Raw genomic sequence first — 20,650 nt, forward strand, 5'->3', positions numbered from 1 at the left:
AGCAAGCTATTGCAAGGAAAATCTACAAATGCATTTTCCAATAAAGTCAAGCACTGGCTACTGAATGACTAAAGAATATATTTTGCACATGCGTGCAATGTGAGTTTTCACATATAATGAATTTTTGTTGTGATTTAAAAAATCTTAAAAATTGAAAACACCACGGAATTCATTCACGTCTGTCCTCTTACATACATTCCCAATCAAAGAATACTAAGTTTCAAGGATTACATTACATGGAAATTTATGGAGTTTTTGACATGTAAAATAAAATCTTCATATAACAAAAGTTTGCAACTCTAGGCCTTGGATCAGCTGGTTCTTTTAACTTAAATACTCAGTACGTTAATAAGTACAAGCGTGAAACGTGACATTAATGTGAAAACTGTAAATTTTAACCATGAATCAATTTTTCATTGAGAAGTTCTTTAAGTAAGATATCTTTCAAAAATAATATTTGTTGCTCTTTACACATATTCCGTTGGAAAAAGAACATCAATGTCATCATCACATAATGGGTTTCACTTTACAAAATCACAGCTTCATAAAAATCACCTCCTTGCAAATCATAGTCCAATTTAAGGGGAACACTGATTTGCTTGTGTTCCACTAGCATCCTTGCAGACCCTCTCCCTTGAAGGCCCAACACTGAATATAAAATACTGTTTAAGAGAATTCTCTGAACTCATTGTAATTATCTGCTGCCCATGGAGCACCAGTGACTTCCTTGATATTCTCCCAAGAACTAATCTCTCAAACAGTGAAGGCTTAGAACTAAATAGCGTGCAAAACAGTTTCTTAGAAATTCTTGCCTATTTTCTGTAATCAATAGGTGATCAATCATAACAAATAGTTGCTGAGCACATCCTACCTGACATTATTTCTGATGAACTGACAATAACCAAAGGGGCTATCACATGAAATTTCTGTGTAACCAGTTACTCCTCTCCCAGCTGTTCCTGTGTATTTGGTTCATTGTACCAGGTGCATAATGAAATAAAAAGACCCTTACTAAGTCATGTGTTTCACAGAGAAAAGGGTTAGATCCATTTGTCCGGAGGCAGCCTGAACCAGAAGAGCATGTTGTTATGGTCTTTTAAAGACTCGTTTATTAATTCAACATATATTTATTAAGAGCTATAACATTCAAGGAGCTATGACATACATAGGTTGAGATGGAGATAGAAAGCACTCAGGAGGGGGAGGGAGGTTGAATAGATGGAGGATTTTTAGGACAGTGAAAATACTCTGTGTGACAGTGTAATAATGGATAAATGCCATTATCCATTTGTCCAAACCCATATAATGTACAGCACCGAGAGTGAACACTATTGTGAACTATGGAGTCTGGGTGCTTATGATGTGTCAGTGTAGGTTCATTGATTATACAAATGTTGATCGTGGGGGAGATGTTGATTGTAGGGGGAGTTATGCAGGTGAGGGAGCAGGAGGATGTGGGAAATCTCTGAATTTTGCTGTGAATCTGGAACTGCTCTAAATAATAAAGTCTCTTAAAAATGAAAGACTGGAGAGACAGAAGAAGACCACTGATGAACTCCAATCACTCTCATTATAATGAAAATGCACTTATCTGGTGTGTAGAAATATAAAGAATCAGAATTTTAGAGCTGGACCCTGAGTACTTCCCCATGGCAGAGGGGAAATGGAAAGTACGAATAGGTGATTCTCCTTTTTTGACATTTGAAAGTAAGACCCTATGTGGGAAGCTCTGGTAGCCTCTTGCTATTCTGCAGGGCTGTTTTGCATAGATTCGTCAGCTATGGGAATAGCCAAGGTCCTCAGAGAGAACGGAGAAATCAAGCTCATTGCACCCTGTCTAGTAAAAGAGGAAAATCCACGTTCAAATCAGCCTGAAAGTTAATAGAGAAAAGAGTCACATAAATGCTTTTCTTTTCCCCAAGGCTAGGCTACTGTCAGCAGAAGATGATTGAGTTAGCAAAGGCATTTCCCTTTTTTTTCTGAGATTTTCAGCATCATGAATTCCACCCATGCGTACTGCCACTATTCCTCACTGTCTCCCCCACACACACTTTAAAGAGAGCATCTATCTAAGTCGGCCAGCTATGCAAACCTCCCCAGTGAACTTTGCCAGATTTCTCATCACAAACACATAGCATGATGGAGAAATAGCTGAAATTGGCTTAAATGGTTTCCATTGTACTGATGAGGAAAAAAAATGGGAAATGCAAACAGACCAAGTAATTATGCTCTGTTTGCTTTTATTTAAAAAGGGTGATGAGAATTTAAGCAATTTTTAGTTTTTACTGTTCCACTTTAATATTCAGAAAACAATTGCTTGATATCCCTTACTGCTAGTGATAGCTGCAAAGGGACCACTAAAGAAAGTATCCTTCCAAAGGAATAAATGACCACACTATATATGTAATGCATTTGGCTCCTGTTCATTGGCTTTAGAATTTATATATTACAAAGATACTACAGATTTATTTTATTACTTTTAAATATTTAGTGATCATGCCATCATATATTTAAGAAACTTTAGACTTATTTCTGTAACAGGTTTTAGAAAAGAGAAATACTACTTTTGTATAGATGACTTTGTAATAAAGATTTTGTTGTCCTGTAATTCCTCTCTCTCTCTCTCTCTCTCTCTCTCTCTCTCTCTCTCTCTCCCTGTCTCTCTCTCTCTCTCTCTCTCTCTCTCTCTCTCTCTGTCTCTGTCTCTCTCTCTCTCCCCCCACCCCCAGTTCCTTTTAACAACATCCTACTAATTTTCTACCCTCTGTTATTAGCCTGACCAGTGTTAGAACTTCTATTACATCCTTAATGTTCTATCTCATTATTACTTTTTGCCCCATTTACTAATACTCACAAATAGGATTTTAACACATGCAAAAACCATCTGGTATGCTCCAGACCATGAGATCCAGGAGACCTGTGCTACCTGAAAAGGACTTGATTCATTTAGCACTGCTCATTTAAAATATTTTCTTTGGTTGGTCTAGTGCTTGTTTTAAATACTTGAGTGCTCTAGTTTAAGATTTATTATGCCCATTAGTATTGCTTTGTTGAAACTCTAGTATGCATTCTAACAAGTGTCTACAATTTATGATGGTAAGTTCAAAGTTGTGTAATTATTGTAGTAATTTCCAACTCATTCACTTGTCATTTTTTATTTCCAGACATTCCCACAAAAATTTCCAAAATTAAAGAGGCTCTTGTCCAATTTGGTCTTTGTTCAAGAGTTAATACTTTTAGCTCTTGGTAAAGCAAACGTTTGCCTCAAAATATATCGACCATTTTTTCCTAGTTAGCATATCTCACCTAACCTCCAAAAAAATGAGTGAAATACTCAAAGAGCTGGTTTCTGGAGGTCATTTCTCCAGAATGCAGTCTTTTGGACTCATGTTTTAGATTCAATGGATGAAAGTGTAGTGAATTTCCATCCAAGATGTTTTCGAAATCCCAGTGAAGACAGCCTTGGCAGATCATCACACAGAGACATGAAGCTCAGCCCTTTCTGCCCTTCTGATTCATCCAGTCCTAGAGAAAGCCACTGCAGTTAAGATGTACTATTTGAGCATCACTGCCACACGTAGCATCTGCATGGGTATCCTGGTCCTCTACGATTGCCTATAATGTCATTCCATTCCTTGACCATTTTACAGCCAGTGCTGTGTTCGTAGAAGTGCCCATGTACTGGTCTTTGTGTCTAATAGAGCCCTTTGTCTTAGACGTTTAAAGGTGTGTCTCTTCCTATGTAATACAATTATCTCTTGTTGCCTACAACAACAATGTTGTGATCAACTAACAATGGCATAGATGTTTTTAAGAAATTATTTGATTCTTGCCATGGCAAATTCTTAGGCTTCAAAAAAAGAGAAAGTTTTCCCCTAAAACAGTTGTCTTGTCCACTGAAAACTTTCATAAAGGTGGTTTGTACTTAGGTAATTCTAATATCTATTTACAAACTTTTCTTAGCAGTAGAGACCATCCTCTAAGTAAAATACTATTATACACCTGATTAAAGTGGAGGTGGGGATTCAGAGACCCATCAGCTGAGCCTTTATTTTGCTGTTTGAGATGATTGCTGAGGCAATTCTAAGGACTTTAAGGATCTGAAAAGCAAAGCTTAGAAACCATTCTTCAAGGTTTTATTTTCATTCTTTTAGTTATAGATGTTATGAGTTAACAGGCATGAAGCAGATACATTTTCATGCTAATCAACATCACTTAGGGGAGGTAACATCTGCATTTTTCACTCTAGATCCTGTCACTCTGCCCTTTATCACTGTATCTCTCTCTAACCACACCTATTGGCTACCTACTTTTATTACTCTTGATGGACATTCCAAAATGCTCTTATTTCTAGTCTGAAAGCCATCTAGATGACACATCTATGTCACATCACGTGGTACATCTTAAATCCAATAAGTATTTGCCCTTCAAGTTCTTAGGGCCATCAACTTCCCCCTAATTCTTCCTAGTAATCAATTCAGGTGCCATCCAGGAGAGTGGTCTTCTGAAACCTATAATAATAATTTTACAATACCAAAATATCTAAAGCAGACAATGAAGAAAAATCGCTACAATTTCCTATTAGGGAAACAGTGAGCTTTTCCATTAAAGCTTTATTATTATAGGCTAGCATTTCTGAAAATGTCTGATTCTGGGTTTTAAAAAAAAAGTTGTGTTTTAACATGAAAGCAATGAAGTCATGACAAGGATTATGACGCTTTTTGTTCAATTTGGTGGCTTTGGACATGCAGGCCACACCTTCATGTGTTTTGTCTGCTGTGTATGTTCCTGTATAAAAAGACTGTTTATAGATCCAGAGTTTGTTTTTTATAGGAGCTGCCAAAATGTGTAAAACACCGTGCAGGTGTCAAATATTGCTATTCCTTATGCAAACACTCCTTTCATGGAATAGAGCAGCAAAAGAAAAATATTCTAACATCAAATACAGCTTGTCACTGATGGACTTTGCTATGTTAATTAGAGATCTTATATGTCTGAGCTTGATTCTCTTGGAAAGTACAAAGCTTATGTATTAGATTTATACTGATTTAGTGATCTTGTGCCTCTGAGCTTGAGTAACTTGGAGAATTCATAGGTACATAGGTTTAAGTATTAGATTTATTCAGAGATTAACTTTAATTACAAAGAATTTTCTTGAGTGAGTTTTGCATTTGCATTTTTATATCTATCATCAGCTGTCATCACTCTCCAGAAAAACAAAACAGGACAGTAATTAAACTAATTTGGCCATTCTGCCAGAGCTGAGTCTTTTGTGTTTTGGGAGGGAGAGGTGAGAAATAGAGGATGGAAGAGAAAAAGCAATTTTCTTCAAGGAAGAATTAAATTCAAACACAGTCAGACAAATTAAATGCTTAATTACTTGTTGCACTTTTGAACTCTTCTATAATACGAGTCTATCGTTATTCCAACCCGAATGCATGTGCCCCATTACCACAAGGTCGGACAGACTGAACCTTTTGAATAGATTTTGCTGTGTGTGAATCTATGTCTACTTCACAAGAGTGGTTAGATATTTAAGGAGAAGTGTGTCTGGGAAAGGGAGAGGAGTTATGCGAATAATATAAATAAAAGGTATAAAGTATATTTAATGTAATAGAAATCTATTGCAGTTATAAGGTTATGTTTTCTAAAGAATCTGAAAGTGTCAGCTTCCTGTCTAACCAGATAAAATAATATCAAAGAGAAATAAGAGTTGGAATCCTGAATAGAAATATGGTGCTCTTAGGAACACCTCTGTGGTCAATGATACACAATAAGATGATTTATTGTCAGCTTTGTTTCTCCCAGCAGAAAAGCTTTTGGTGACTGGTAGAGGATTATTTAAAGTGCACTTTGCATATCACAAGATACTAAAGAGGCATCTTTTCAAATGCATATTGTCTATAGCATGCATGCAGAAACAGTGTCCAGTGGGTTCAGTACAGCATTTAAATATGTGCTCCAGGAAGTGCTTAGATACCACTAACCCCTGGCTCTGGTGTCAGAAAAGCCAACCAATGCACTAATTGCCGAGGCAATCTCAATAGTGTAGAGTGTTCACGAGGAAGAATCAGCTGCACAGAACGTGCTCATAATCTCTCAGGCGGACACCCAGGGACTCTTCAGCAACTCCAAATACATGGCAACAGGTAGTTATGATTATATATTGGGCTGCTACAATATTCACATAACAAATTTCAATTGGAACTCACCGAAAAATTATGAGGCCCTTACTGCTTATAAAACTCTGGGTGGGTGGCTGGGAATGCAACATTAAATATATGAGTTCATTTCCAAAAGATACTCTACTTTGATTAAGGGGTCAATGGAAAAGATTTTTAAGAAGTCTGTGATTTTCATAAAATGAGAATTAGAGTAAAAAAATGAGATAATTGGGAAAAAAGGGACCTCCAGTGTTTTAATTGCACTATTGCACAGGAAAATCCTTTTAAAGAAAGGCTTCCTTCTCCATGCCTATGTCTAAAGTTGTCTTTTTTGGGTCTGTTCCTGTTTGTTGTCCTGTCTGCACAATCTTGCTGCAGGTCTCTCTGCTAAGTCTTGATTCTTTGCATGTCGTGCCCACTCCCCACCCTCTCTTAGGAACCGATGCTTTGGAGAGCTCTGTGGTTTTGAATGCTCCATAGCCAACCACCATTTTCTGCCCAATCTTATACCTAGGCCTAGATTCTTAATGAAGATAAGACCAGAAATCTCAGCCTCCCTACTCACATGGTAAGTATTTGGACAACTGGTTTCACCTCACAGACTAGCAGTGTTCAATAACTGGTTATTGAATAAAGAGATGAATACAATAGTATCGAAATCCTGTGGTATTCCTACTCCAGATTTAACCAACTTTCTAAGTTTTCCTGAATTTCTACATGGTTTATTTTATATTTTGCTTTTTGTTTCTGTTTATGAATTCACATACTGTAAAATGACTTCTCACCTCATGGAAAAAGATGATTATCCATTTAAGGATGGAAGAAGATTTTGATGGTATGGAAACTGTACCTAAGCCTAGAGTGCCTGATGGTCCTGAAGCACGATTCTTGACTATTGAGACCATTTTCCTTCAGATTTTAAAATGAAATGCTGCTGCCCTGACCCTCTGGCTATATCAGATTCTAGGTTTCTTTGTGTTGCTCATATTTGATTTTCTGTGGATACCTAACCATAAGCAAGCATTATCATGTGATTTACCACATTGGACCACAGTTTGCTTCATGTTTGAATGTGGTGTGGAGGGCAGAGGTAGTTGTCTATGGTGCTTATAACTAGGCATTGTCTGCTGTATAAAGAACACTGTACCCATACAAGTTATGAGATCTGATTTTTGTTTACTTGTTATGTAACTCAACCCCCTTTTTTATGGCTTTGTATGGTTTTTAAATTTATCTAAAGTTCTAGTACATGACAACGATTCACAGCGGTTTTCCTGGCCATCTCACTTAGGAAAACCATTTAGTTTCTTCAGTATATCAGCCAGTACAGAAAGTTGCCTTTTCCTCTCAGAAACTGAGTGGTAACAATTCATTCCCTATACGTATAAAACTGGACTTTACTCAATTTACCCCGTATTGCACATATGTGGGAAATTTTTCATTTTTAGGTTAATTCAAGGTACTTTGGGTAAGATCACACTTTCTCAAATTCATGAGGTTGAAAGTCAACTGATTTCTATGCTTATATCTTTTAAAAAATTTACTTGAAGCCAACCTTGTGATTTCCCTTGAAAATGTTCAGTCTATCTCTTAATGCACCAATAGGTATATCACAGGGACTTGTTGCTCTGACAGAATTTTATGGTGAATAACATTGGCCACGTACTGTTGAAATGAATATTTTCCCCATTGGTACATTATGTAATAACCTGCAACCTCAGAGTGAACATCTGTACTGTGAAAACACCACGAGTAGAATTTTAAGGTCAAGTTATGTTAAATCTGTGTTCTCCAAAGTCAAAGTCTCTTTTGTAATAAATGACATACAAATGTCAACTTTATTATGTACCTAACAGCTACACATCTATTATTATTTTGACCCTATAATAAAATTTCCTTATGACAATGCCATTATTTTAAGTGTACTATAATTTATCCAGTATGCTAAGGTTCAAAGAGCAGGCTGCCTCTTTTGTCCTCTCTTTTTCAGCATTTTGTGGACAGCTATTTCCTTCATTCTACTGGCTTTGGGTTTCATTTGCTCTCCTTTTTCTAGTTCCTTAAGGTGTAAAGTTAGATTATTGATTTGAGATCTCTTTTATTGTTTTAATGTAGGCATTCACAGCTATCAATTTCCCTCTGATCACTGCTTTTGCTGCATCACGTAAATTTTGGTATGTTGTGTTTTTGTTTTCATTCATCTCAAAGTTTCATTCATTTTCTAATTTCCCCTGTGATTTCTTCTTTGACCCATTGGTTGTTTAAGTGTGTTGTTTAATTTCCACATACTTGTGAATTTTCCAGAAAACCTTCTGTTATTGGTTTCTAGTTTCATTCTATTGTGGTCATAGAAGATACTTTGTATGGTTAAATCTTTATAAATTTATTGGGACATGTTTTGTAGCCTAACATATGGTCTATCATGAAGAATGTCCCATATGCACTTGAGAAAAATGTGTATCATGCTGTTATTGGGTGGAGTGCTCTATAGATGTCTTTTAGGTTGGAATATTCATTTTTGAAAAAGGTACAAAAGCAATTCAGTGGAGAAGGGGAAAATAATTTCAACTAATAGTGCTAGATCAATTGGACATCTACATGCAAAAAAAAAAGAAAAAAAGGAAAAGAAAGAAACTTCCATCCATACCTGGTACGACATACAAAAATTAACTCCAAGTGAAACACACACATTGTAAAGCTTAAAATTATAAACCTCCAGGGGAAAAAAAGAGAAAATTTTTATGAGCTAGGTTTAGGCAAAGATTTCGTAGAAATGACACCAAAACCATGATTCATAAAAGAACAAATTGATAAATCAGACTTCATAAAAATTAAAGACATCTACTCTTCACAAAACAAGCCTCATCACTGGAGAAAATGTTTTCAAATCATATACCATATTTTGCCATATATAAGGTGCACTTTTTTGTCCAAATTTGTGAGGGAAAAATAAGGATGTGCATTATACAAAGGGTGCCAAAAAATGTATGCACATATTAAGAAAGGAAAACTGTATTACAATCGTAATACTCAATATATACTGATAAAAAAAGATGAATTCAAGTCATATTCGACTTCTGCAATTACAAGAGGTGCTCAAAGTGGTTACCATCACCGTCCAGACACTTCTGATTATGGCGAACCACTGCTTTAGCAATGTTAACCAAAGTGTCCACTTGTATACATTTTTTTGGTACCACCAGTAGAGGGGTAGTACTAATTCCATATCTACATAAATGTTTTTAATACTTTTATTTATGCTTATGAGCTAAAAGTGTAACTCCAGACACCAATAATGACATCTGTATCCAAAATAATACCCTGGAATATGATAATTGGTTTTGTTGAACTTAACGATGAATGATAAACATACAACAACAAAGAGTTCTTGGCCTTCTATGATGCATAAATATTGTAAATTTGTTACCAGTACATAAAATTTCTTGTACCTTGTATCTGTTCATGTGTTTTGTAATTATTTGTTGCATAAAGTTTCTTGTACCATAATATGTTAAAAAACAAATGCTAAAATTCCTTTATAATACTAAGAAGAAGTACATAAATGTAAACAAATAAAAATTTGAATTAAAAAATTAAAATGAAAGATATTTTCCCTGAAAATTTGGGCCAAAAACGTGGGTGTACATTATACATGGCAAAATACAATATCTGATAAAAGTGTCATATCCAGACTATCTAAGGAACTCTAAAAATGTAATAATAAGGAAACTTGAAAACCTGATTAAAAACAAGCAAAAGATTTGAATAGACACTTCATCAAAGAAGATGTGCAGGTAGCAAATAAACACATGAAAAGATACGCAATATTTGTAGTCATAGGGAATGTATATTTAACCACAATTAATAACACTACATACCTATTAAAATTGAGAAATCTGACCACACCAACTATTGGCAAGGATTTGGAGGTATTAGAACTCTCCTACACTATGGATGCAAATGTAAAATGGTACAATCAATTTGGGGAACTATTTGAAAATCTTTTAAAAAGTTACACATGACCAATCATAAGATCCAGCCATTCCACTTCTAGGTATTTATCCAAGACAATGAAAGCGTATGTCCTTACAAAGACCTAGGGATGAATACCCATTGCAGCCTTATTTGTAATAGGTAAAACGTGTAAACAACCAACATGTTTATCAAAGGTAAATAGATAAACAAATTGTGGTATGTCTGTATAACGGAATGCTACTCAGCAATCAAGGGAATAAATCACTGATACATACAACATTGACAAAATAATTATGCTGAATGAAAGAAGCCAGACAAAATGATTCCATTCATGTAAAAGTCTAGAAAATATTAATGTATGCTGACAGAAAGAAGATCAATGGTTCAGTGGTTTCCTGGGTTTGGTTGCGGGACAGAGAGATAGAGAGAGAAAGAGAAAGAGAGAGAGATGACCAAAGGGCCCAAGAAAGCTTTTGGGAGTGACGAATATGTTTATCACCTTTATTGTGATGATGGATATATACATAACTCCATGTAAAAAACCATTTACTGTATGTTAATAAGACCTCAATAAAGCTGTTTAAAAGTAAAACGAATGGGATTATGTCACTTTCCTGGTTAAAATGCCTCAGAGCCTCCACAGCCTCGGACAGAAGCCAGCTCCCTGGCTTACACTCTTTCTGATGTTACGGTCTTCTGTAATTCCTCCACACATATCTTGTGTTACTACCATGTAGAACAACTTGGAGTTCCCCCAAGAAACCACAATTTGTGAAACCCCTCATTGGGCAAACACTGCTTTTTTTTGGTTTAAAGCTTCTACCTCTGTTACATGTCAGACAGACACCTACTTGGAGACTCAGTTTAAACAACTTTTGCGAAGTTTTCTCCACAATTCACCAAGGAATTAGGCCCTGTCTCTTCTGTAATCCCATAGCACCCTGTTTAAGCTGCTATGATTACACTCTTGATGGGTTGGAATTATTTGTTTATTTTTAATCACTTTTCCATTAGATTGTGAGCTTTTGAGGGCAGCAATTCTGTTTTATTTGACTTTCTTCCCAGCAGGTAGCAGAGTTCAATAAATTTTTGTTAAATAAATGTACTATCTCAAGACCAATAAGGTAAAAACACAAACTGTTTATATAAAATCATGATACACAAGAGCCAACTATTGCTACTGCTCTAAATATGTTGTGAAGGTAAAAATTATCCCAGGAACTATCCAAGCATCTCTGAGAGAAAGGAGAAACAGGTTTACATCATACTTTCCATCAATAAATTATTCCACAAACTCTATCATCTAGATTTATATCTCTCTCTGAGCCCAGTAAGATCATGATGTTCATACATCTCAAGTATCCTAGTCTCACATTATTGAAGTTAAAACAAAGTTATTCAATTATAATATTGCCAGTGTTTGTAAGTAGGAAAAAAAATCGGTAAAACTGCTAATAAGGGAATAAAACTGACTTAAAACCACCTTTCTACTCTAGAAGTAATAGCATAATTAAATTTTAATTCATTTTGTCATATTTTCTTTAGGTAATCTTAAAACAACACAATGCTTTAAAAAATATTTCCTGCTTCCTGGTTTTTCCACTTTGATTTTGTATAATGGTTGCTCTTTCTTAATTAAAAACGCTGCTGAAGGATAAAGGGGTAGTAATACAATCAGGCTAAACTTTTCAAATGTCCTTCTTTATTGCTTTCTACCTTAATGAAAACATTGTCACACTAAGCCATGGTGATATAAAGAGCAACATAGCGTAACAGTTAGCATTATAGTGTAAATCAAAGAAAATAATTTTTTTGCTCTCTAAAGAGTCTGAAATAAGTCTATAATTTTTAAAGTTGGTTTTGGCACAGAAATATCATTCTTACAATAATATTTGCTGTTAATTGTATTATAATTATTTTCACCTATTGAATCATGTGAGCAATGTACCTTCTCTTCAATTGAGCTTGAAAGGCCAAATGACTGGTGACTGGGAAAATTCAGAAGGGACAAAGTTACAAAACCAGCTTCAGAAGAGAGACTCCTAATCCAATTGATTATGCCTCAGAGAGTCTGTGAGTTCCCTTTCCATAGCTGAGCAATCCTTTTCCATAGCTCCGCTTTAAATAGCTATGAAATCCAGACCAGTGGAACTATTCCAATCTGCGGACAGTGTGATTAATTCAGAGAGCTTGGCATGGTAACAAAGTCAAGTGTTTCTCACTGTGAGAAATCCTCAACTTATTTCATGGATAAGGTTGAACAAATCTGGAAGTATAATACATGCTTCCATGGAAATAGCATTAGGGAGTAACGCAAGGGAGGGGCTGGAAAAAACATCATCTTTGCTGGTGGTTTCTCAGAGAGTTTCACAGAGACCTTTGAGGAGGTCTTGAGGTACTGTACCAGCCTGTGAGGGATAAACCCTCCAAGTTCATTACGTTGAGGAGAAGTGACTCTTACGACTCAAGCATCAATGATGACCCAGTTATTCATTATACAATGAGCATCTGTTATATGCAGAGTGCTGCTAGAGATTCAGAGTGGAGAGAGACAGACAAATTTCTGGTCTGAGAGAATGTTTCCCAAAGTTTGATTCTAGGATCATCTATAGCACAGCTGCCTTCGGTGTATGTCAATAACTTGGAAACCATCCAGGTTATCAAATAAGAATTTTGGATGGTTTGGACTGGGAATGTGTAGGGTGACCTTCTTCCCTGAAATATTTATGCATCTCAAAGGGTGAGAACCACTGCTCTTGAACTTTCATTCAATGAAGAAATAAAACAAACTAAGAAGCTACTATGATATACAGCATAATTTGATTTCTGTAACAGGAGAGTTAAGAACTACTATTTAGATTTTTTTAAGGGGGAACTATTTCTGGCAATAAGAATCTGAAAAAATCTAGGAAAGAAGACATGTTGCAATAGACTTTCTGGGAGAATATGACTCATTTCTATGGTTGGCATTTGGAGGAGTCATGCTCTATGTGAAGGTAAAACATGAGTAAAACCAGTGTATGCTCATGAAACACTAAATTTTGATTAGTAATAGTTCTCAACCTTGACATTATAACACTCGGAGAGCTTTCAAAAATGCTGGTGCACAGGCTCAATCCTCAGAATGCTCACTTTGTCTGTTTCTTACAGGGTTTGACATTAGTTTTTTTTGTTTTGTTTTTTAATTAAATTGTATTATTATTACTATCTGAAGTATTTTATTTTTTCAAAAGGAAAATCAAGAAGATGAGCTGTTTGGCAAGAGGAAACATGGGTTTGGTGAGTGAAGAAATGAGTTGCCACTTGACAGGCTGTTAGAATATGCAGGTGGCTAGTCCTGAATGATTAAAAAAAAAAAGCAAGTTGGGGTTCTGGAAAGAAGATGGAGCAGATGTTGATTTGGAAGGGTATTTTTAAAACTTTGAGTATGGACAAGGAAAGAGATGCAGTTAGGATTTAAGAAAGCAGGAGGAGCAACAGACATTGAAATGTTTAAAGTTACAGCAAAAAAACCAAAGCATAACCAAGGGAAGAAAGAGCATCAGCAGAATTCAGGCAATCATTATTATGATCAGCTATAATAGTAACTCTCACTATTAGCTTCACGTTAAGAGTCACCTGGTGTGTGATCATGTTTGAGGACCACTGACTACAGAGAAGTTGAGTAGGATGGAGATAAAGGAAAGTTCTCAGAATTTGGTAATTAGGAGATCACTGGTGATTTTTAAGAGAACAGTTTCAATCTGACATTTGGGGTAGAAATCCAAATAGTAAAGGAGGTAAAGAATGAAAGGTAGTAAAGAAGAAGCATTGGTTAAGCCACACTGTTTTAGAAAAACATTTTGAAACAAAACCAAGACTTTTTTTTATACTTCCCCGAAACTACTTTTAGAGAAAATAGCTATATTCAGAAGACAGCATTAAAAAAAATCAAACAAGTCCATGATCCACTTAGTTTCTGTGACCCTAGGGCATGGATACAGCAAGAACTTTGGGACAGTATGTCAAATTTGGGGAATGCCTTTGGGTGAAAATGGTTTCAAAATGTCCTCCATGGTGATTTCTCACTTTCTTCCTTCTGTATAAAGTCTTTTCTCCTTTCCATTTACCTGCTTTATTGCCTTGTTTCTCTCTTACACTGTAAAGCAAAATGATCTAGTAAGCTAGAAGATCTAAGACTGGCGACCAATTTAATTAGAAATATTTTCTACCACGAATTTCGTCCTTGATTGGATCAAACCTTTTCTATTTCAAAGAATTTTTTATTTTGATGGGAAAAAGAGAATGATGTTAAAATTTATCTTTATTTTCTGCAAATATCTGCATAAAATATACATGTGAGGGTTAGTGCCCAAGCATATTTTGATGTACTAGGGTTACATCTACATTTTTTTCTTTTTTTGTTTTGTCCTTTTATGCTTAAATTTAAAACCCAAAAAAGTCAGAAAATAATGATTCTTTAAGTGAAAGTATCATTGCTGTTACATATGTAAGCTTCATGACTATTGATGCTCCTTTTATTTAATGAACATACGGTAGATTCTGAATTTACTTCAAACTGCTGCTTCTCTTCTGGTTTTCCCAGATGATTTTGTTCTTTTCTTTTCTTTTCTTTTCTTTTCTTTTCTTTTCTTTTCTTTTCTTTTCTTTTTTCTTTTCTTTTCTTTTCTTTCCTTTTCATGCTTTTTCTTTCCTCCTCCCTTTTTCTCCTCCTCCTCCTCCTCCTCCTCCTCCTCCTCTTTCCTCCTCCTCCTCTTTCTTCTTCTCCTCTCCTTCTCCTTCTCCCTAACTTTCTGCCACCTTTCACCGAAACACCACACTTGTATTTTTCTCAGTCTCAATTACAGCTTCTGTTTTGACATTCAATGATGAGTATTTGAAGTAAAGGGATTAAGGAAACATGTAAAAACACAACTATCTTTTTTTATTTGAGGAATCTCCATACCTTTTTCCATAGTGGTTGTACCACTTTACATTTCCACCAACCATGTAAAAGGTTCCAACTGCTCCACATCCTATTCAACACTTATTATTATTATAGCCACCCTGACAGGTCTGAAGTCATATTTAATTGTGCTTTTGTTTTGCATTTCAATGATGATTGGTGATTTTGAGCCTTTTTTGTATAACTATTGGCCATCTGTATGTCTTCTTTGGAGAAATGTCTGTTCAAGTAACATGCTCATTTTTTAATCACGTTAATTGTCAAACAAGTGAAAATAGAACTACCATATATAATCCAGCAATGACACTTCTGGATATGCATCCAAAAGAATTGAAATTATGATCACAAAAATCTGTCTTCACTCCTATATTCACTGTAGCACTATTCACAATAGCCAAGATATGGAAATAACCTAAGCACCCATTGATGTGTGAATGGCTGAAGAAAATATGGTGTATATTTACAATGGAATATTATTCAGCCTTACAAAAGAAGCAAGTCTTGCCAAGTGACAACGTGGATAAACCTGGAGAACATTATGCTAAGTGAAGTAAGCCAGCGACAGAAGAACAAACACTGCATGATCCCATTGGATGAGGTATCCAAAATAGTCAAGCTCATAGGAACAGAGAGTAATATGGTTGCCAGGGGCTGGAGGGAGGGGAGCATAGGGAGTTGTTCAACAGGAATAACGTTTCAGTTATACAAGATGAATGACTTCTAGAGATGTACTGCAAAACATTGTGCCTATACTTAGTAATACTGTATTGTGCACTTACAAATTTGTGAAGAGGGTAGAACTCATGTTAACTGTTCTTGCCACAATAACAAAAACAACAAGAAAAATAACATCAACAGAAAGTAGTGAGAAAATTACCACCATAATCTTATCCAAAACTATATTTTAACTTACAGTTTTATGCTAATTTCATTAAAAGTTTGCTGTAGAAATAGAAAGTATCTCTTTCCAGACAATATTTTTAGTCTTTATGGCAACACAGTAGAGCCAAGAATGGGATTATAATCCAATTTGATTCTGTCTCTTTATCACTACCTCTCTTCCCCACAATGTAAGTGAGAAAGCACTTATCCTTGGAAGTATGGGGAGCCAGACAAAGTAGGAAGTAGGCATTTGAGAGATGAAACAAATAGATAAAATCAGCACACTTCCTCTAGAATTGCTTCAGTCGCATGAGCATATAAATGCCCTTCATATTTTAGACCAGTCTGAGTTGAAATTTATGTATTTGCAATAAAACATTCTTCTAGAATTGAAGAAAATCAGTGGAATAAGAATCCAGAGACCAAGTGCAGTGTCTGTCACATAGTACACACTCAGGAAATATTAGCTGTATGAATAGGTTTTCAGATTTTCCTTTACTTCTCTATGTAAACTTGGGCAAATCATACCATTTTAATGTTTCTGATTATAAAATAAAATGTTAGTGAACATTTTCTAAGATCACTTCCACTAAACATAATGATATATTTTCTATGAAGATAACAATAAATATTAGCTATTATTAGTAGTATTGGTATTAACATCAATTTCATATTGGAAAGACTATTTCTTTGCATGTTTCTATTTTCCCATTCTTTTTTTCTCATTGTTTCCATGAGCATCAGCATTTTACAGAAAATTATCCATAATAAAAGTAATAAGCGTTATATTTTTGGGGAACTATCTTCACTATATGTTTTTAACACACCACTTTTTATACTGTTAAAAACACAAGATGTTTATTATAAAATGATTTAACAAGACAATTAATATTAAATCACAATAGACATCTTACTGCTTTACTGTGTTCTGAAAACTATAGATAATTTTCTCCATTTCAAATATATTGCAACATGTAACTAATGCGAGTTGTAGAAACATCTACTGCTTATCAGTAGCATTTGACTTCTAGACTTATTGAAACAGTTTGAATATTTTTTATTATTCTGTACTTTATTTATTTTTTTTTTGCTTATATAAGATAAAGTTAATCACACTAAAATACTAGAATTACATGTAACTGTTGTGTTGTTATACAACCAAGGTTAAACCTAAAAATTCTACTTCAAAGCTTTTGCATGGAAGTTTAATAATTACGTCTTATTCATGACTTAGGGAAACGAGTTAACAGTTTATGTAGAGAGAGATAATGATGACTTGAATGAGAAGAGTTGAGAAACAGTTTATAGAACTGCAGCCATATTGGAATTTCTACAAACGTCAAACAAATTTGTGTTGGATAATGTTGAGAATGTGTGATGATTTGACAGTTTATAGTAGTTGCTATCAGGTTGAAGTTGGAAAATGGTTAAATTCCCTAATATGGTGGAAGAGGTCATTATTTAAATGAGATAGTAAACCTCACTTCCTAACCTCTTATTGCCTTAAAGATTCCAGGACCTTCTCTATAAGAAGGTGACATCAAATCTTAATATCTGCTCCAATCTTATTTGAACTCTGTCATCATTGTTTTCTTTTAAATGATGACTTTGGTTCACTTCATAAATACTGTAATTTGTGGCATTCAAACAAAGACTGACTCAACCTTCAACAAACTCTGAGCTTTTTCCTTTTGTTTTACAAGAAGGATTCTAAAATAATATTATATTTAGAGAAAAACACTAATAATATTTGTCAGGGAATTAAAGAACTGCAATAAAGAGGCAACTACTATCCCTCTGTGATAAAATTCAGTCAGATGGAAGTTGATTACACATGTAGTATAAAATGGATGTTTAAAAATAATCACTTATCTCCAGATACTTAAAATTTTAGTGTAAAATATTCCCTTGCATCTATCAAAATATCATGAGCAGAGAGATTCAGCAACTATAATGAATGTAGAATATGGTTTTTTAAAGACACAATTCTTTACTTCTTAGCCAAAATAGATCATTAGAAAGAAGCCATGGTTAAATCAAGACCATGGTCATATGGTATGTTCTTTTCATTGCTTATTCATGAAGAACCTGTTTTCAATTGCTCTAAGTAACAATATTTTTGGTTATAACGTAATGATGTATTCCATTCAGTGAGCTTCTTTTTGTTTTATAGTCTAATTCCTTAAAGGAAAGGCGAGAACATTTAGAAGGCATCCTAGGGTCTAGGTTTCTTAAGTCTTCATTCTTATTTAAAAACAAAAACACACACACACAAAAACACTGCTTAACGTTCAAAGACTGATGCAACTAATGCAATACCTTTATAAACTATTATCCAGCTGAGAAATATTAAAACTTTAACAATATTACAGGTTCTTAAGAGATTTGTAAGGAACACCATGACAGAATTGCAACTGGAAAGGAGGAAAAATCACGTTTAATTTTTTTTGTTTTTTACTTCATTGGCTAATGTAGATTAAGAAGCATTTGCATAATTATTTTTAAAGATAGGCTTATATCAGAGCTCTGAAACAGATGAGAGATCAATTTTGGTGTAATATGTGCTTAAAGGATATCTCATCAGGGCTCCAACTCTAGTAGACGTCCTGTGCCATCTGAAGAACTAACTGAATATAGTTTGCAGGACAAAGGGGCGGAAAACTAACCTATGATGATAGAGTCAGAATAGTGGCTACTTTTTGCTGAGGGCAAAGACTGGGATGGAGCTTGCATAAAGCTTGTGGGTCCAGGCAATGCTGCATAATTTGAATCTGAAAAAGTTACCTGGGTGTGTTCACTTTGTAAAAATTAATGAAACAGTTCACTTAGGACTTGTGTGCTTTGATATATATTTCAATAACAAAGATATGGAGAGACACTCTAAAAGGCAAGTGACCTAAATTCCTTAGAAAATCATCATAAAAAACAAAACAAACAAAACAACCAAATGCAAAGTGCGAATCTTGACTGAATCTTGGATTAGAGGGAAAATAGCTATAAAAGTCTATTGGGGACAATTGGAGATATGTGAATATGGAATGGACAGTAGATTTATATTAAATCATAAAATTGTTAATTTTCTTAGGTATGATAAGGGTATTGTTGTTATATGGTTCTTAGGAAATTTTCACTGTTTTACTTGGAGATAAAGTGTCAGGATGTCTGCAATTTACTTTCAAACAGTTCACACAAAACTACATGAGTGTGTATGTTTGTGTATGTGTGAGAGTGTGAGTGTGTGAGTATGTGATAATGTGTAAATATATGTGTGAGTGAGTATGAGTGTGAGTGAACAAATAACAAATGAGAAGAATTTTAACAATTTCTAAATCCCAGTGTAGAGTATACTATAATTTTCTTTCAAAAACATATGTATTTTTAAAAATTTCCCAAATAAAAATGGGACTTAAAAAAAAAAGTAAGGAAGAAAAGGGGAAACAATGACCACTTGTCCCAAATTTTAAGTCTTAAGATTCCTACTGAACTGTTCTGAGGACCAAGATGAAACTATGAGTGCTGTAGAAGAATGTGGAAATAATAGGCCATACACACGGGATGAGTTACATTCTTATAAACAAAGCTCCTGAACATTCACTGTCCTAAATTTTATTTTTATATGGCACACATTTAGAAAATTTAGGAGTGCCTTGGAAAGTTGTAACAGCTGGTCTGCGAGTGTTCAGCCCCAGGGCTGGGGGTGGTTGAATGTCTGAGGAATTCCGCAGCCTCTGAGAGAAGCATGTTTCAGAAAAAGGCCCCAAACTGCCTAGGAGCCCACAGTGTGAGAAACAAGCCACTGGACGGGCCCTGACAGATGTTATGAAAGGGTGGTGTTAAGTGCCTTTTTCAGGATATTAAACCAGCATCCTAACTGGCAAAAAAATGAATTGTCACTGACATTATGTCGGCCCATTGGAGACCGTCTCTGCTACTTTCCGTGATCTGGGAACCATTATACACGGGAGATCGATATGCTCCCGGGCAGGAATTTAAATAATGATTTCTAATAAAACCTGTTTTCAACTGTTTGAGCCAGAGGATGGAAACAAGTCACAAAACATAATGTGTTTAAACTTGTTCTCCCTCTCTTTCTCTCTTTTTTAAAGACCTGAATAATGGAAGAGAGATTTGGTGATAAGGAACAAAAAAGGCCTTTCGGTCCTGGCCAATCTGCTTAGCTAATGGCTGTAAACTGACACCCCTAATGAAATAAAAATGTCTCAGTTCAAGTGCATAGCTGCACAATTGTTAACAACCCTGAACTCTGGCTGCCATCCTGGTGATGGGTACTAAGTAATGCACTGACAATTTCCCATGACTTCCTTCCTCTCAGCCCCGGCCCATTGAAAAGCAAATAAAGAATCCTGCACAAAATTAAAGGATGGTAACATCAGGGATTTAGGCCAGGGGAATAGTGGGGTTTATCATTTTTATCTCTCTTCTCTACTTGTGAAAATAGGCTGCTTACTTTTCATGTGGAGTCCTAAGGCCTCTGATGGGTAATTGTTCGGCTGTGAGCTTGTGAAAAAGGTGCAGGTGAGATAGAGACATAGAGGAGGTAGCCTTGAAGCTGTCACAGACCCCCATTCACCCCTGGCCTTATGTTGCCAAACCCCTCTGAGCTCTGTGGTGCAGACGGCAGGCCGAGGAAAAGCCCTGTCCAAATGTGCTAAGACTGGATGGC

The sequence above is a fragment of the Rhinolophus sinicus genome, chromosome 2 (genome assembly GCF_057876585.1).
Source record: "Rhinolophus sinicus isolate RSI-liver-muscle chromosome 2, RSI-T2T, whole genome shotgun sequence".
Classification (NCBI taxonomy): domain Eukaryota; kingdom Metazoa; phylum Chordata; class Mammalia; order Chiroptera; family Rhinolophidae; genus Rhinolophus; species Rhinolophus sinicus.